The following is an 18291-nucleotide window of genomic DNA, read 5'->3' as shown; positions in this document are numbered from 1 at the left end:
AAAAGGATGTAATTTTAAAAACAATACCGTAAACCTTTAGCTATTTCACCTTTAATAAATAATTTGGTGTGACGTCACAATGTATTCTCCATGCTACGCGTAATTTCTATTTTCTCTTTAAAAAAAATAATGAATTGTTTATTATTGTAAATTAACATCAAATTTTTTAAATTTACATTTCTGAGCTTAGGTGTAACTGAAAATAAGTATAATAATTTTTTTTATATTTAAAATTATCATGATACAGTAAGCGAATTCTACCAGTTATTACAACGATAAAGAACGTCTCAGTCTCTCATACTTGTATTTCATACAGCTTCAGTATTTTCAAATATTTTTAAGCTTTAGCATTTATACAAATAAAAAAGGTTTTTCTTAATTAATACTCTGGAACATATCAATTTTATTATATTTACAAATTAACGTTTTGCTACGTAACAACATAATCCCTTATATACCAGTAAGTATACAATTTTCACTATTTTCTAAAAATTTTAAACTTCACATTAATGAAAAACAGGTTCTTAAATTCCTAAATCACATTATATTCTCTGTAGGCAGGCATACTAGAATTCTACACATAAATAAATAAAAAATGTAATTTCTCGCATTTTTGTGGGTGTGTTTTATACTTAAATTTAGTAACAATTATTACATAACATACATTTTCTCAAAATATTAAAATATCAATTTAATAAAAATAAAATTGTTTAGAACGGAGCAAAAAATGGCTCACATAAGCGATGGGGCACTTACTTTTCCATCAAATATTTATCCAAATATTTTACTTTATAAAAGGTTTTAATATTTTATTGGATTTCCTTTTACTTTTAAAACATGATTTAATCTTCTTGGAATGGATCCGATGAATTTTTTTTTTTTTTTTTTTCGATTTCTGGAGTGATTTTACCCCATTCTTCTTGAAACACCGATTTTAATTGTTGTTTTGAAGAAATGGTGTGTTTGAGAAATTCTTCCCTGGGTTTTATCCACACCAAGATTCTACCGTCAGAATCAAATATATTAAATTTACTCTCATCAGCAAATATAACTTCATTCCAGTAATCAGAATTCTTATTTATGTTGGATTTTGCGAAAGCCAGTCTGAGGTTTCTATTCTTTTCACTCACGAAGAATTTTTTCCTGGCTGCTCTACCGTGAAATCCAGCAGATCGAATTACTCTTCCAATAGTCTCAGGATTAACAATTACTCCATATAATGCTTGTAAATCAGCAGCAACTTTAGGATTTGATGGTCGGCCAGGTCTTCTTTTATCCTGAATCATATGATTCTTTTTATATCGTTTAATGATATTGAAAACTGTTGAATGACTCAGGTTAACTGTTTCAGAATAGAATTTTCACGTTCAATATGCAAATTAATAACTAATTTTCGAATTTCAGTTTCTTTTCGTTCAGCATTCATGGCTGCACAGAGATAAAAAAACACAGAAATTCCAAAACAAACTGGAGAGAAATACTGCAGACGATTTTATAAATTATTGCCAATTGCTTTTGAGTAAAAATAAAAACCCAAAAAAAATATTTTTATTGCTTACTTCAGACGATTTTTGTCGCATAGTACGTAGTAGTATCTAATAGTGTCCCATCACTTATGTGAACCATTTTTTGTTCCGTTCTAAACAATTGTAATTTTATAAAATTAATATTTTGAGAAAATGTATGTTATGTAATAATTGTTACTAAATTTAAGTATGAAACACACCCACAAAAAATTTTTACATGCTTTTTTTAATTTATTTTATTACAGTTTCCTTTTGTAAAGCACTAGTGTCCCATCACTTTTGTGAGACACTGTATTATCAAAGAACTCATATTATCAAGTTCGATTACGATTGCAAACACTACGTATTATAATAATGAGGTAAAAGTTACTTATAGGGTCAAAGTTTACAGTTTTACTACTGTTGAGTAGATCGTCAGGCTATCGATATATATCGTAAGTCGGAAAGCATTATAAACATATCAAAACCAAAAAATTAAAAATACAATTTAAATGAAAAATGATGTCTTAAATATAATTCACAATTAAAACAACAATAAAAATTTAAAATACACAAAATGTAAGAAATTGCATATAAAATACGTTACATTACAGCTCGTCATCACACATTATCTCGTTTTCCTTTATACACAACGATCCGTATTCGCTCGAAAAACATCAAAGCTCGGTGTCCATGTACACATCCATCTATTTCCACCTTAAAAATATCAGACAATTGGACAACTTCGGCATTGCGCACTACATTGGCTCTGCCCATGTACACATCGATCTATTTTCACTTAAAAAAACATCCTATAATTGCGCACTACATTGGCTTTGCCCATGTACACATCGATCTATTTTCACTTTAAAAAAAATCCTAGAATTGCACAAACTAGGCACCGCGCACTACATTGGCTTTGCCCATGTACACATCGATATATTTTCACATAAAAAAACATCCTGTAATTGCACAAACTAGGCACCGCGCACAACCTCGGCATTGCGCACTACATTGGCTCTGCCCATGTACACATCGATCTATTTTCACTTAAAAAAAAATCCTAGAATTGCACAAACTAGGCACCGCGCACAACCTCGGCATTGCGCTCTACATTGGCTTTGCCCATGTACACATCGATCTATTTTCACTTAAAAAACAGCCTAGAATTGCACAAACTAGGCACGGCGCACAACCTCGGCATTGCGTACTACATTGGTATGTCCATATTATTTTCATCATACTCTTATCCTATTCGTTAGATGCATTTAACGTATTACCTTAAATACTACACTTTATGTGACTTTTACTTGACTGTAATAATCATCCTCGATGTGTAAATAGTATTAACTTAATTATTATAATTGATATCATATGCTTTCATTTTAATCTGAATGTTGTAACTACAGTATATGTTGTCAACACCTTAACGTGTCTAATATATTAATTTAATCATTATAATCGTAATCTTATGCCTTCCACTTAAATTGAATGTAGTAAATACATAATCCAACGTATATCTATGTAAGTGGACTCCCATCAGCATTAAGTAATGAACTGACACTCTCATAAGTATGTTTCATAAGCAAATTATCTTAAGAATGTATTATATTATGTATATTTAAGCATTGCCATAAGTAATGTAAGCAAGATCCTGTATGCGTATCAATAATATGTGTTGCCAGTTGTACAAAATTTCATGCTTGTTTAATCATTGTACCATGGTATTCTGTGTTTTGCTTACTGTACTCAGAACTTCATTCTTAGTACTCATTCATCTCAGTATGTTGTCATTTTTATCTCTTATGTTTTTATTGCATATTACCAAGAAGTGTCATATAATCAAAATGCGCACTAAGTCATGTCAGCCATAGCACTTTCCTATATTCTTTATTATTTTACTGCTATGTAATTATGCCTTATTGCAAATCGTATAACCTACTAAGCAAGCATATCTTAATCTAGAATTTATCATGCACTTACTTAGTATTAATAGTTATAAGATAGTTGCATCATTTCGATTTCCGCACAAAATTCCTGAAACACAGCTGTATGTTTTGCATTAAATTAAGAAATTTTGAAACTTATAGTACTATTTGCGAACTTTGTTATGCACTTATGAGCTTCAGTATTAAATACTATTATTTAGTTACTCACTATTAATCGTTATTAATGTATCTCAGTATCATTCATTTACTTACCTATTTAAATTTGCAATGTTCTGCATTCGAGTACTTAATTATTTATCTTATAATCCTATATATTATGTAAGCGCATATTATGAAACGCATATATTATGTAATATGTAAATACCGTGTGGCTGCTAGGACCTATTTAATGTTTATAATATTCTGTGTGCACAGATTCTAATGAGTACAATATTTGTGCGGATAGTAAGTTATATAATTTGTTCATTGTACTAAGTTCATTGAGCAAAACAGTAATAATGTTTGATGCTATGTATATTTTTTAATGCTATGTGTAAATTTTAGTGCTATGTATAATCTTCATGCTATGTATGTAATCTTCATGCTATGTATATCATCATGCTGTGTATGTATGAACAGTATGTCCTTAGTATGTGACACGGACAGATACGCAGCATAGATTAAGCCAAGTTCACCAATAATGATTTGTAGTAAAGTCCGAACACCTTACTAACTCAATGTACTAAATTTCATGCAGTGCTCTTAACCCATTACTGCCGATGGAACATTACACAATCAGAGCAATTGTAATTACACGCGCGTATGAATAATACTCAGCTCAGTGCAGCACTTACATCTTTTCATCTAGCAGACAACGTCTGCAAAGGTGCCATTGTAACAACCATTACTGTGAATCGGTAACTTCTGACTTAGACTCAATAAATGCCGCTGGTTTGCGGGGCTCGCCCTGGCAGTAGCCGAAGTAGATAGTAGATAATTTCTACAGGTCAGGTACTATTCCGATTAGTTATACCTGAGGCCGCGCACTAGGCACCGCGCACAAACTCGGCATTGCGCACAACATTGGCTTTGCCCATGTACACATCGATCTATTTTCACTTAAAAAAACATCCTAGAATTGCACAAACTAGGCACCGCGCACTACATTATCTTTGCCCATGTACACATCGATCTATTTTCACTTAAAAAACATCCTAGAATTGCACAAACTAGGCACCGCGCACAACCTCCGCATTGCGCACTACATTGGCTTTGCCCATGTACACATCGATCTATTTTCAATTAAAAAACAACCTAGAATTGCACAAACTAGGCACCGCGCACAACCTCGGCATTGCGCTCTACATTGGCTTTGCCCATGTACACATCGATCTATTTTCACTTAAAAAAACAGCCTAGAATTGCACAAACTAGGCACCGCGCACAACCTCGGCATTGCGCACTACATTGGCTTTGCCCATGTACACATCGATCTATTTTCACTTAAAAAAATCCTAGAATTGCACAAACTAGGCACCGAGCACAACCTTGGCATTGCGCACTACATTGGCTCTGCCCATGTACACATCGATCTATTTTCACTTAAAAAAACATTTTAGAATTTCACAAACTAGGTAGTATGGGTTACCAGATCATATCCTTTATCGCCGCTCTTGGCGATAATTTTTTTTTTTTTTTTTTTTTTTTTTTTTTTTGTTTAAAATTCCGGGTGGGCTATACTAAAGTTGTGCCTTAAATTCTTTTAATGTTTAGCTTATAATTCTAATGCTCCTAAATAAACCTGTGTTGAATGATTGTTAGATAGAGTTCAAATCACACAGCTTGTGTTCCATTTAGTAAAATAGCAACTTTCATTCGTTACATCTGTAGGTGTATGCAGTTAAACTGCTCATATTTAGAAACAGAAACAGATTTGTTAATATGTTAGTTTCAAAACAAATAAGCTTAATATTAATGTTCTATCTATAGTCTAATAATGTCTCATGTTAAATATTTATGTATCTTTTAAAACATATCGAGTTAGAATATTCATATTTTTCATTTTGTGGACAGATGTAAGATTATTATTCCATACATGTTATCATTAATCCCAGCGGAAACTGCTTTATAATATTTTTCAGAGCATTATTACACTATGTATGTTATTATTAATCTCAACGAAAAAGAAAAAAAATAAATGTAATATATTTAAAAAATTCGACAAAATAACATACATTAAAAATGTAATATTATTTCATTAATACATGCGATAAGTTCGCCTTAAAAGATCATATAGTCGGATAGCAATTACATAATTGTAAAAGTATTCAATGTACGAGTATTTTTTCTTATTAATTTTATTGATCTTAATAAATTTTTAATCATCGAATTTCATTTAATCTGAGTTGTTTTAATCTGCTGCAGACATCAGTAGATTTTTATGTGAAGATTTAGGCAATGTTAAATTAGTTAACGTTCGTGTTTAATTTTGTTTATTTCAGTATATGGTATATTACTAATTTTATCTACAGTGTTAATATGTATGTTATATGTATGGGATTATTTCAAAATACTTGGATAAATAAAAGCCTTGCTTCACTACTTGATCCGTCCGTGTATACAGGGACCAGTGGCGTGCGGTCCATACATGCACACCCTGGCAAAATTATGAGAGACAATAATTTTCTGCACTTATCTTTATATGGTATATAATAAATATTATTTATAATATATTCAAATATTATGTTGATTTGATTGCTTGTATTCCCGCAGTGCGTGCGGTACTAGGTGCTGCACCACAGCACATTCAAAAGCAAATGAACATAGGAAGTTTTGATGTGTACGCACTGCGCACTAATAGAAAATCACGCTTTATATATATGGGCTACTGGAGAAGCACAACATACTATAGCACTGAGGCAAGAACAGCTATTTTTCCTGCACTCGGCATTCAGAATCATCCGAAGGTACGGTTTATTAAGCGTTGTATTAGAGAGCGGGGACTTAAGTGCTGAAGCTCTTATGGATCTTTAGATGATTAACTGGCCATACGATTTTGCAGACAATATTTAAATTTATATATTGTAAGATTTTGTTTTTATGGAAATATAACAGAAATATTTCATCAATATAAAGAGAAATGTTTTAGAATGGGAAAGTAATTTCGGTGATGTATTATACTTATAGAAATAATTCGCTAAAAAAATTTTTGTTTTGTTACACAAAAAAGAAACAAATTTTAACGGAACAGTCCAAATTTTACCATTCACTGGTTTTGTTTTTAAAAATTGTAAAGATGTGTTTCGCAGAATATATGATTTCCAAATGTCAGTGAATCTTCCTCTGTTCCTAGTAGACTCCCAGCATACAATTATCGGTTTGACTCTTTTGAGCTTATTTTCTAGCTTGGCATCCCAGATTTCCTGCCATTTAAACAACAATTTGTCCTTGATGACTTTATGGATGTCATTAAAGGGGACGAGGCGATGTGCAAGATGAACTGCAGATTTGGCTGTGATGTCTGCTAGTTCGTTCCCTTTAATACCCACATGTCCTGAAACCCAACAGTAAAGAATATCATACCCACGGCTTCTTCATTTGAGATTAAGGTTTAAAATAACAGCAGCAATGGGATTCTGAACACTATAACATGAATCTAAGGATTTCAAAGCACTAAACGAGTCTGTATATACCGAAGACTTCGATACAGCTTAGAAATAAACAAAAGCACTTAATATATAGCATTTAATTCTGAGGTGAAGACAGAGCAGCCATCATGCAGTCCTTTAACATCAATGTATTTTTCAATAAAAAAAGGATGCACCGACATGTCCTGCTGCTTTTAGCGATATGGCAAATTTTTCGACTGAGGCTCTCGACCCTTTTGCGATTTTGCATCAGGTTTACTTGGTGTTTGCTGGGATATGCTCAAGTGATATATGAAATTATTGACAGTGTAGCCAATCTCAGAAACACGTTGTGAATGTCGAATAGATTCTGTTAAAGCTGTGACGTTTCAGCTAGGATCGGTTTATGGTGCACTGATTGAGGTCTCTGAGAGTGCAAATGATCCAAAGGCAAGAACGGAGGCTGCCGGTTTGGCAAACCAAATTAAACGCTACCCTTTCCATGCCATCGAAAGGATTGCCACACTGAATTACTAGAGAGCGTCCTGCATTTAAAAAACTTTCCCCAGTCTTATTTATTGTATATTGCCAAATTTTTGTGGTATTAAATCAATTCATACGTTGTTCTTTATGCTTGTATCTATGTTTTTAAATGTGCTAGTGTTAAATTTTTTAATGTTCCTGAATAGAACCTTTTGCTTGAACTCCATGTTAAAAGATTTTATTTCTAATTTAAAAATTTTTTTACAGCGCCGCCCATGGACCAGGTCCATGTCAAAGTCCCAGGGTGCGGTGACTAGGTCCCAATCAAAACGTAAGGGGAAGCTCTGGTCCTTGGTTTTAAAACCTCTATCTCTGAGGTAAGCTTCATTTAATTTATGCATTTTATTTTATGCAATTTTTTCATTATTGCTAAACTGTTGTAATAAATATTGAATAATTAGGTACATTTGTGACTATTTATTTCTATTTGTATATCATGTTATGTAGCTAAAAAAAAATTAGAAAAAATGCAAAGAAGTGAAACTAATCGAAATTTAAGAATTTACTAAACAAAAAATTTCCCAGAAAAAAAGGAAATTTATCGAAATAATGAAACTTTTAGTTAGGCAAATTGTATTCGTCCGCCTGTAATGATTTCCATAACAATTCTTCTTGTTAAACTTTCACAACATTGTATGTTAAATTTGTAACTGTATGTTATATTTTTTCTTATTAATTTTATTGACCTTAATAAATTTTTAATCATCGAATTTCATTTAATCTGAGTTGTTTTAATCTGCTGCAGACATCAGTAGATTTTTATGTACTCGTGTGATGTTTCTGAGTGGAGCGCAAGGATTACTTTTTAGCTGTATAACGTTTTATAAATCTACAAATCACTTTACTTGTAATTAATTTAATATTAAAATATACATTGTATTCCTTTTACAAATACAGATTATTTCATTTGAAAGATTCAAACATGAAAAGCTTGATTACAATCCTGATGTAAAGCTACATTACATACTTTGCATTTATAAACAGTCTGGCTATGATACACTTTACAACAAAGAGTACCATAGCCATCAACGGACTTTACGTAAAATGTCTACCATCTCCATGCAATGGTTTTTGAATGCTGAATTTACCTCTATCTCTGAGGTCTTCCTGTTGCTGATGTATTTCTGGCTAATTCTACAATCTCAATAGGAGCTTGCAAAAGGAATAATGCATTCTCGCGTCTGAAATCTAAAAGAAACTTTATATTTCCAGTAGTAAAAAGTGGTGATATTTAGTAAGTTTAGATACGGTCTCACCTCATATAATTTATCAGTATTGTCAATTTGACTATTGTCAAATGCAAATTCTGCTTCATATTCCTGGACTGCAAACGTGATATCAATTCTCGTACAACAGAACAGAAATGTCCTTATCAAAAGACCAATACATTTTTTCTTGAGGTGAAGAATGATATCTTGTAAGCAGTAATAAGCAATAATATTTTAAAATTTCTTCTCATATAGGCTTCAGATGCAATAAATTCTGGGCTTTTTTTTTTTCTGAGCGTATGTATTTGTCTGTTCAACGAGAACTGAGTAAATGTCTAAACCAAAAAGAAAATCGAAAATCTGTGCATTCCCCAACAGTATCATTTGGTTTCATTATCATTATTTAAAACTTTGCCATTCCTTTCCTCTTCGTCACTAGCCTCTGCAATTTCTGGGGGAACAACAACAATATCAGTTTCTTTCTGGTCATTATTAACATTATTTTTATCTGTTTTTTCATCAAAAAATCTTTGAAGGGCTTCTTCCAATGCAAGATACCTCGTTCTAGGCATTTTTAAACAACCAGAACCAGAACAAAAACATCGAAAGGAATGAGTGAAAAGGAGATTGACTGCCCGTTTCCTGCTGACGTTGCGCAACACCTGTTTTTCCCTTCCTTCCCAACACAAATATAAACATCTGACTCATAAACGGTGACCTTGACTAAAAATAGATCACTCATAAAGACGGCGATTCTTTCGCTAAATATTTCTCGTAAAAATACCAGGTCGAAAATTTTGCTTAAAGTATGAGATTAATTATTATAAACAAAATGATTGTTGAAGGTAATTATTTTTTTACAGAAATAATCTTCATAATATTCCCTACATAAAATCATCTGCTGGTATAAAATATCTTAGGTAGTTATATTTAAACAAATTTAAATTCTTAACAAATACGTTGTTTCATTCCTTGCAGCAATGGCGCAAAGAAAATTTAATTAAATATGTATTTAAATTTAATTTTTTTAAATTAAATTCAATTTATTCTTATGAAACAATTAAGTAGTTATATTTATATACGCATTTATTTTGACCGTTGCGTCAACGCAACACCAGCGGTTAATGAGTTAAGGAAATAATATTTTAGGCTGACGACGCTTTGCGTGACGATTGTTGCACACGTGTCATAAGTTCGCCATCACTGGTGTAGATATACAGGTGGTTCTATGATCATGGGATAAACTTGGTGGGGTGGTTGAGCATACTAAAACATGTATTTTTTATATGACTGATTGAACTTCCAGTACCACCATTAGAGGCTTAACAGGGCTTAGTGGTGCTATTTAAATAAAGAAACGTTGAAATCTAAAACAAGACATAAATCAGGCCCTATAAGCAGCAGAATAACCAGCAGACTACAGGAAGTAACTTTAAATAGAATTGAAAACTAAAATATGAACTTAAAGTCTAGAAGCTGGTGAGATTTACCAGCTATGCCAACAAATAATACATTATTACATACTTTGTAAAACAAAATATAACACATGCTACTTACATGTATAAAAATGTATTACTAACAGGATATCATAAACACCCTAATTTTTCTTAAAACAGACGAAAAATTTTTAAACAATCAATATATAAATAAATTTCATATACAGATACATATTTTATGAAATTTGACAATTTCAAATTAGTCACTGTACTTTTATATAGATCCTTTAGAGTCTTAGCAATATCTGGAATAAATCTTAGAACAATATTTTCCATAGAATAACATCTAAATAACAGGTGCTCAAGATCGACATTACTCATGTCACAACAGGCACAATTTTTAATTCGAAAACCTATTATCATGAAATGGGAAATGGCCATGATTAGTTAAAGCTTGGATAAGATACTTGATGTATTTTTTTTTTTATAAGAATGCAGGTCTAAAGTGACATTATGGCACGAACGCAGAAAATGATACGGGAGGAAAAATGAGTTTATTTACAAAATCAACGCAACGCGCTTCTTTGCAACCATACAGTATTCACAAGAAATGTTCAAAATTGCGACCACCAGCAGTAGAAGACATTTGCAGCGTCGTAGAAGAGTTCGTTGAATACTTTGAAAAATGTTAAGCATTTAGTGTAACGAGGTCCTCCAGCGAGTCAACGGGAGTCTCGTAAATGATGCCCATCATATACTAAATTTGGGACTAATAGAATATACTAAATTTATCATATACTAAATTTGGGAAATAGAAAGAAATCCACGCTAGATAAATCTGGCGACCGGGGTGGCCATCGGACTGATCCACCACGCCCAATCCGCATCCAAGTAATTCCGCACCAAGCATCGGATCGCGGTCCCGGCTCACTACCGCCCTCTACCCTCTGCGTTGCCAGCCAGTCGCAGCTGTAGTTCGTATGACTGTTGGTGGTCGCGCTTTTGAACATTTCTCGTGAATACCCTTTTGCTGCAAAGAAGCGTTTTGTGTTGATTTTGTAAATACTCATTTTTCCTCCCTTGTCATTTTTTGCGTTCGTGCTTTAACATGTCACTTTAGACCTTACGTTCCTACACACGAAATAAATGTTTTAGTAAGCTCAATCACCCCTCCAAGTTTGTCCCACGATCATAGAATCACCCTGCATAGAATGAACGTTTTGGTCACATAAACTTTTCTGTGTTCTTAATGCTATTTTATAGGACTACAGCGAATCTCCAGATATACGAAAATCGGATATAACGATCATTATGGATATTTTTCACTAAAAATTCTTTGTGTTTTCGTACTTTTTCTAGATTTTCTATAAGTTTTAAATGAAAAATTACTAACCCTTGAAATTATTCATGTTTAAGATGTTAAGCTTCATTTTCTGTCTAATATAATGCTCGATGCAAAGCTAGTTATAGTAAAGTATTCTCTACTTGTCGCACGGTCAACCATTCCAATCGTCCATTCGTTAGCCATAATGGTTTCTGTATACTAGCATATGAAAGGGGGTTGAAAAGAGGAAGAAACCGCACAGTCAGTATAGTGTTTAGCGTCGCTGACTGCCTTGCCGAAGGGCCCGGGTTTGAATCCCGGAAAAGACATGGATGTTTGTAAATGTATAGTGTCGGTACGACATGGTGGTACACTAAATATGCGGCGAACAGAAAGTCCTCTCTTGTGGTTTGGTGGAAGGGGAGAGGGGTGGGAGAACCTCGGAGCCGTCCCCCCTGAGGTGCTGTCCATCAAAATTGTGCACGGAACTTAGTAAAATCTCACTGTCACCTGTAAGGTGCTCAAGGCTGTTGCCAACGACAGGCGTAACTTGAGCGCTCCTTTGCCACGAGGAATTTCGTGGGTTTGGACTGATGCTGGTGTCAGACAAAAGACCATAAGTAACAACAACAACAACAAATGAGAAAGATGATAAAATGGTGAGAAGAAAAATGGCATTTTAATATGTACAAAATATTATATGGAGCTCTTGGAGTACACATTAAAAATGGCATTTTAATATGTACAAAATATTATATGGAGCTTTCTTCTATATATTCTTCTATTATATGGAGATTTTTGTTTCAAATATGAAGACACGAGTGATAAAAGTATTATGAACGGAAATTAACATCTAACTTCGAACCTGAATTCTTCTTCCGTTATCAATGAAAACACACGGAAACAACTACTAACAAAGCGGATACCAAAGTTTCCATATGTGTCAATAACAATTTAGTAACACAAACTAAAAAACCGAAAATGGTGGAATTTTTTTCAATTTTTAGATAAAACTATGGATAAAGTGCTCTTGCCATCTGTATAGCGCCGGCAGAACATTGCAGATTATCTTTGCGCTCAAAACTAAAATAAAATTTAAAGGTAAATTCGTAAATACATTTTCTCATTAATGTTTGGCAGTTTTATGTTATTATAAATAAATGATTATTCATAATTAGATGTGAATAACAGCATCAAATTTCTGGAGTGCATCTTAGATCGAGGTGTGTAAAATTGGAGAAGTTCTGAACCGTAACCTTTATACTAAGTACATATAATTTATAGTGTAAAATTATTAACGTATGATGTAGCTAAAAAACAGCGAAAATAAAATTCAATACATGCATGTGGTAAAAGCTTTAATATGGTTTATTTAAAAAATTATAATTATTGTTCACTTTTCTGGAAGATGTGACAAAGCAAATTGATTTTTTTCTTTTTTTTTCATTTTATTACTGATTCAGCAATCACTTTTTACCTTTTGTCTGATTGTTAGGTATTTTCTCTCTCGTAACTGCCTGCCTCGGTAGTGTAAATCGGAAGGTTCGAATTTCAAATCGCAGCTGGGGCATTGCCCATTTATCATGTCTTTCGCATCGATAAACCTAATGACTCTACAAGATGAATCGTTTTTTTTTACTTCCTTGTACGAAGTAAAAAGGACGTATTGTAATCGCGAAAATTTCCGGGTATCATATTTCAACGAAAATTTCCATTTTTAACGCTATCGAATGCAATTCAGTGATGCTTTTGCGTGACATCTGTACGTAAGGACAGAATAACGGACTGTTTTCCCTAAACAAATTATAAAACTGATCTGAAATAGATTCAGAAGACATTTTTTTTGGTGGCATCTGTACGTAAGTGCGTGCATACGTATGTATGTATGCATCTCGCATAATTCAATAGCGTTGAAACTTTGTATGTGGAAGTGCTATAATATGTAGATGTGCAACACCCTTTTTGGTTGCAATCGGCCGCACCAAAAGTATTTATATATATTGTTACGAAATGTAGAGGCGTGGTAAGATAGCTTCCCCGCGAAGCAGTTTTAGGTTTGTCATAAAATTTCAAGGGAAGGCAGGGTTGCCACATTTGGCGAGAAATCGCCCATTTCTCGATATTTGACTACAAAATTTACCATATCCCATGGACGGATGGATAACCTTCTGGAACGTATTCTTACCGGTTTAGCCCAGAATGTTCTCGAACACAAGCCGAAAGATATATAAACCCTGCTGGTCCGCAGACAGAATAGTGTGCCTCGTCGAGAGGACGAGTGTGTGACTCGTCTAGAGTGCGAGTTACAGCCGAGTTGACAGCCGGGCGAGCGAGTGCCGAGTGGGTCGTCGAGTTCACCGAAGAAGTCTCGTAGTCTATCGCGGTTAGTGCATCGTCGAGAGAGCGTGTTGAGCTCCGAGAACGACAGAACCGAAGAGTCGGAAGCTGTGCTCGTGTGTCGTCGAGTGCATCGCGAGTTGTAACGTAGAGAGTGGGGAGAATACGTGGAGTTCCGAGAACGATTAAGCAGAGTCGGGAGCTGTACTCTGGTGCTTTGCAGGAAGCTGTCTCCAACGTTGTTGCCTGACAGTCGATGCCTGACAGCCTGTGTCGCTGATTGTTCCAGCGTGTTTATAGTAGATCTTCGGCGACTGTAAAAAGTGTTACTGGAGCTGTCCTGATTAACATTGGCTAAATAAAAGTGTGTTTCGATACTTCATCAAGTGTCTTCGTTATTCACTCCAAATCTAGGAACCCCGTACGAAAGTGTAGGAAAAAAAACAACATATAATATATATATATATATATATATATATATATATATATATATATATTCCATTCTGTTACTCGGCTCAGTGTTTTCATTCTTATATGTTTGTAAATTGTGCTTTAAAATGATATAATTATGCTGCTCTTATCTTCCAGTTAAGGCTTTTCTGCCTGTAATAAATCTGCATACAATATTTACAGAATTATCAACAATTTAAAAGTTGTGCCGAATTTAAAAGTGCGGTTAAGCCGAATTTTTTTTTACCTTAGCAGCCATATTTGTTTAATACCAGAATAGTGTAGAATTTCAATTTAAAAAATTATTTATTTAATTTTTAACTGCTTTTGTTGTTTTATGTTTTTCTATGTCTTTCAATTGTTGATGAAGATACTTTGTGTTTTTATTATTTTTGCCTTGCCGCGAAGTGAGTTAATTGAATGCGAAATAGATCTTTAATGAAATTCGAGGAAGTAAGTGTTTCATATTAGCAGAAAATACTGTCGCCAGTCTGTTTCGGACAGAGGAGAATGCTTACGAGTAGCGTGTTGCATCAGGTTCTTCTATTTACAATAAAATTAATGTAAAATTCCTTACCTGCTGCATCTTCAGTGTTCACGACGCCAGGCTTCTAATAATCACGTTTTCAGTAAGAGTTTCTATTACTGCTAACAAGCCATCTTGTCTTTTAATTATTTATTGAAATAAAAAGCTAATATACACTATTTACAAGGTAGGTGATAATTATTTTAAGACAGTACATTTTTAGTTCTGAGTCTTTACGCTCCTCAGAGCGGTTCCAATCTCGACTAGTTCTCGGAACTTAATTACAGCAAAAGTAAAGGAAGAGATGCCCGCCACCTAGTGGCAAGAATGTGACATCCTCCCACCTTTTGATTTTTCCTCGATAAGATGGGAAAATCAAAACAAAATTTATCAATAATCAAACAAAAATTCAAGTACAACTTTTACAAATATGAAAAGTAACTAATGCTCTAAAATTAATACTTGCAAAGAAGGATTACACATCTAAACATTTTCTGCACTACATTCATACCATATCCAGATAACATGTTCCAATTGACTACTGTTAGGACAATTAAATTTCTAAAATACTGAAAAGAAACAAAAATTAGTATAGCAATTTAAAAATATGTAACAGGTTTTACAGTTTTACGTCCATATCTAGTTTGATAGTTCATATCACTGTCACACTTATCCGCAGAGTTTTTTCTGTTCATGGTGAAGTCACTAAACAAGTTAGGTCTATCAAGTTCGAGAGGATAAATACGTTTCACAGGTCTTAGGAGTTCACCTGTTGCAGTTTTCACTTTGACAACACGTACTTCGTCGTCTTTCCCAGGATATAGTTCTACAACACGACCTATTGGCCAATCTATTCTCTTCTTGTTGTCGCTGCCGAGAAACACCAAGTCATTTTTATTGATAGTCCGAGTAGATCGTTTAGATGGTTTTTGCACTAGGATAGCTAAATATTCATCACGAAATCTTTTGCGAAAATGTTCTTTTAAGTTCAGCAAGAACTTGTATCTTTTTGTCAGATTGATGGTATCCAGGTAGTCTAAGTCTGGTACTCCGACGTCGTGCACATCTTGTAGAAACATTGAAGGAGTTAGTGCCGTAAGATCATTTGGATCTTCTGAAAGGTACGTAAGGGGTCTTGAGTTGATTACTGATTCGATATCACAAAGTATAGTCAACATTTCCTCGTAAGAGACACAGGACTTGCCGAGAACATTTCTCAATATCTTCTTCACTGTTTGTACCAACCTCTCCCACCAACCGCCCCACCATGAAACAGTTGGGGGATTAAACTTCCACTGTATTCTCATACTAGTTGAACGACATTCTATTTCTTTCCAATCTATCGATCTTAACAGATTTTCAGTTCCAACGAAATTAGTGCCATTGTCGCTGTAAATAATACCTGGACGACCTCTTCTGGCAATAAATCTCCTTAATCCCAAGATGAACGCTTTTGTTGATAAACTTTCTATCAGCTCAAGATGTATCGCGCGATAGACCGCGCAAGTAAAGAGCAAGATCCATGCCTTTTTTCCTTTTCGTAAATAAAGAGGACCGGCTACATCGACTCCGGTCACTTCAAACACCAGAGCATCTCGAACTCGATCTTCAGGAAGAGGTGCTGGAACAGTCTCTATATTCTTTGCGCTATATCTTCTACAGCGAACACACTTCATAAGAACTTTACGTACTGTTTTTCTTCCTCTCAGGACCCAGAATTTCTGTCGAATATTGGTTAGTACGAATTGCATACCAGCGTGGGATAGTCGCAAATGGTAATCTAAAATTAACCTATGAACTAAGTCATGATTTGAGGGCAATACAATTGGACAGAGAAAATTTTCTTCTTCCTCTCTTCTAGTAATCTTGGTCTTTAACCGAATAAGGCCATCTGAGTCAAAAAAGGTACAAAGGTTGCTAACTTTAAGTTCTTTGCCAAATGATTCTATTTGTATTATCTTGCATATTTTCTTTTCTACAGTTTCTATTTCAGGGACCGTGAGTTCTCCTGATTGTTTAGAATCTGGTCTTCTGCAGTTGTTGATAAATCTGCATATCCAAGCAGTTATTCTTAACATTTTATGGTAAGATGAATATTTCTCAAAGAAATGTTCTACCCTTTGCGTATTTAGTGCAGAAATGACTGATTTCCTTTTTCCTGAATTCACTATTTCCATGTCCGGTATTTCCTTTTGTCTAGGCCATTCTTCCTGATTTTTCTTCAGCCAGTCGGGGCCCTCCCACCGTATAACTGCTAAAAGTTGTTTAGCGGTGCAACCGCTTGATGGGAGGTCAGCTGGATTTTTTGTTCCAGCAATATGTTTCCACGTTTTTGGATCTGTGAGTTTTCTAATCTCCCTGACCCTGTTTTCCACAAAGACAGCCCAGACAATCTCTTCCCTTTGAATCCATGTCAAAACTGTTGTAGAATCCGTCCAAAAATGCGTTTCCACATTTTGCCATTGTAAACCATTTAAAACAGAAGAGCATAGTCTGGCACCTATCGTGGCAGCTATCAATTCCAGACGAGGGATCGTAATAGATTTCACGGGAGCTACCCTAGACTTCGATGCCAACAGATGAACTTCAACTCCAGAATTCGTCACAGTTCTCAAGAAAACTGCAGCAGCATACGCATTACTACTAGCATCACAGAATGTGTGAATGCTGCAGAACTTCCTATTGTCCTTGCTGGAATGTATCCAACGTAGGAGGGATATTTCTTTTAAGAGAAAAAGGCTTTTATACCAATTCACAAAATTTTGTTTTGTACTCTGGTCGACTTCAGTATCCCAAGAAATTCCTGTTTTCCATAGGTTCTGCAACAATACTTTAGGATACAAGAGAACAGGACTCACAATACTAATAGGATCAAATATTTTGTGTGTTACAGCGAGAATTGTTCTCTTCGTTATTATACCCATTTCAAAATCTTCTAGCCAATTCAGATTCAAAGTTAAATTATCTTTCTGACAGTTCCATAGCAGACCCAATACGGGTGAAATAGTTTCCTGTTTCACGTTATCTCCATTATGTAACCAACCTCGAAGATTAAACTTTCCTTCATTCATTATTTCTCGAGATTTTTCGATGAACTGGATCATCTCGGATTCTTTGTCAAAACTGGCAACAACGTTATCTACGTAGAAGCTACGCAAGAGTTTAGCTATTATCTCCGTATCATATGAAGAATTTTTCATGTACTTTTGTAGATGTAATTCTATAACAGCTGCCAAAAGGAAAGGACTACTCTTAACCCCAAATACTACTCTAGTATGACGAAATATTTTCGTTTTCCTTTCTTCCACATCATCCTTACGCTGATCTGTAAGAAAGCCTTTTCAATGTCTGCTATAGCAGCAAACTTGCCTTCCCGAAATCTCAACAAAAGAGATGGAATTAGTTCTA

Source organism: Stegodyphus dumicola, chromosome 3, assembly GCF_044657685.1.
Source record: "Stegodyphus dumicola isolate Sdum_Otavi_A_Nest chromosome 3, ASM4465768v1".
Lineage (NCBI taxonomy): Eukaryota > Metazoa > Arthropoda > Arachnida > Araneae > Eresidae > Stegodyphus > Stegodyphus dumicola.
This window is presented reverse-complemented; position numbering follows the sequence as displayed.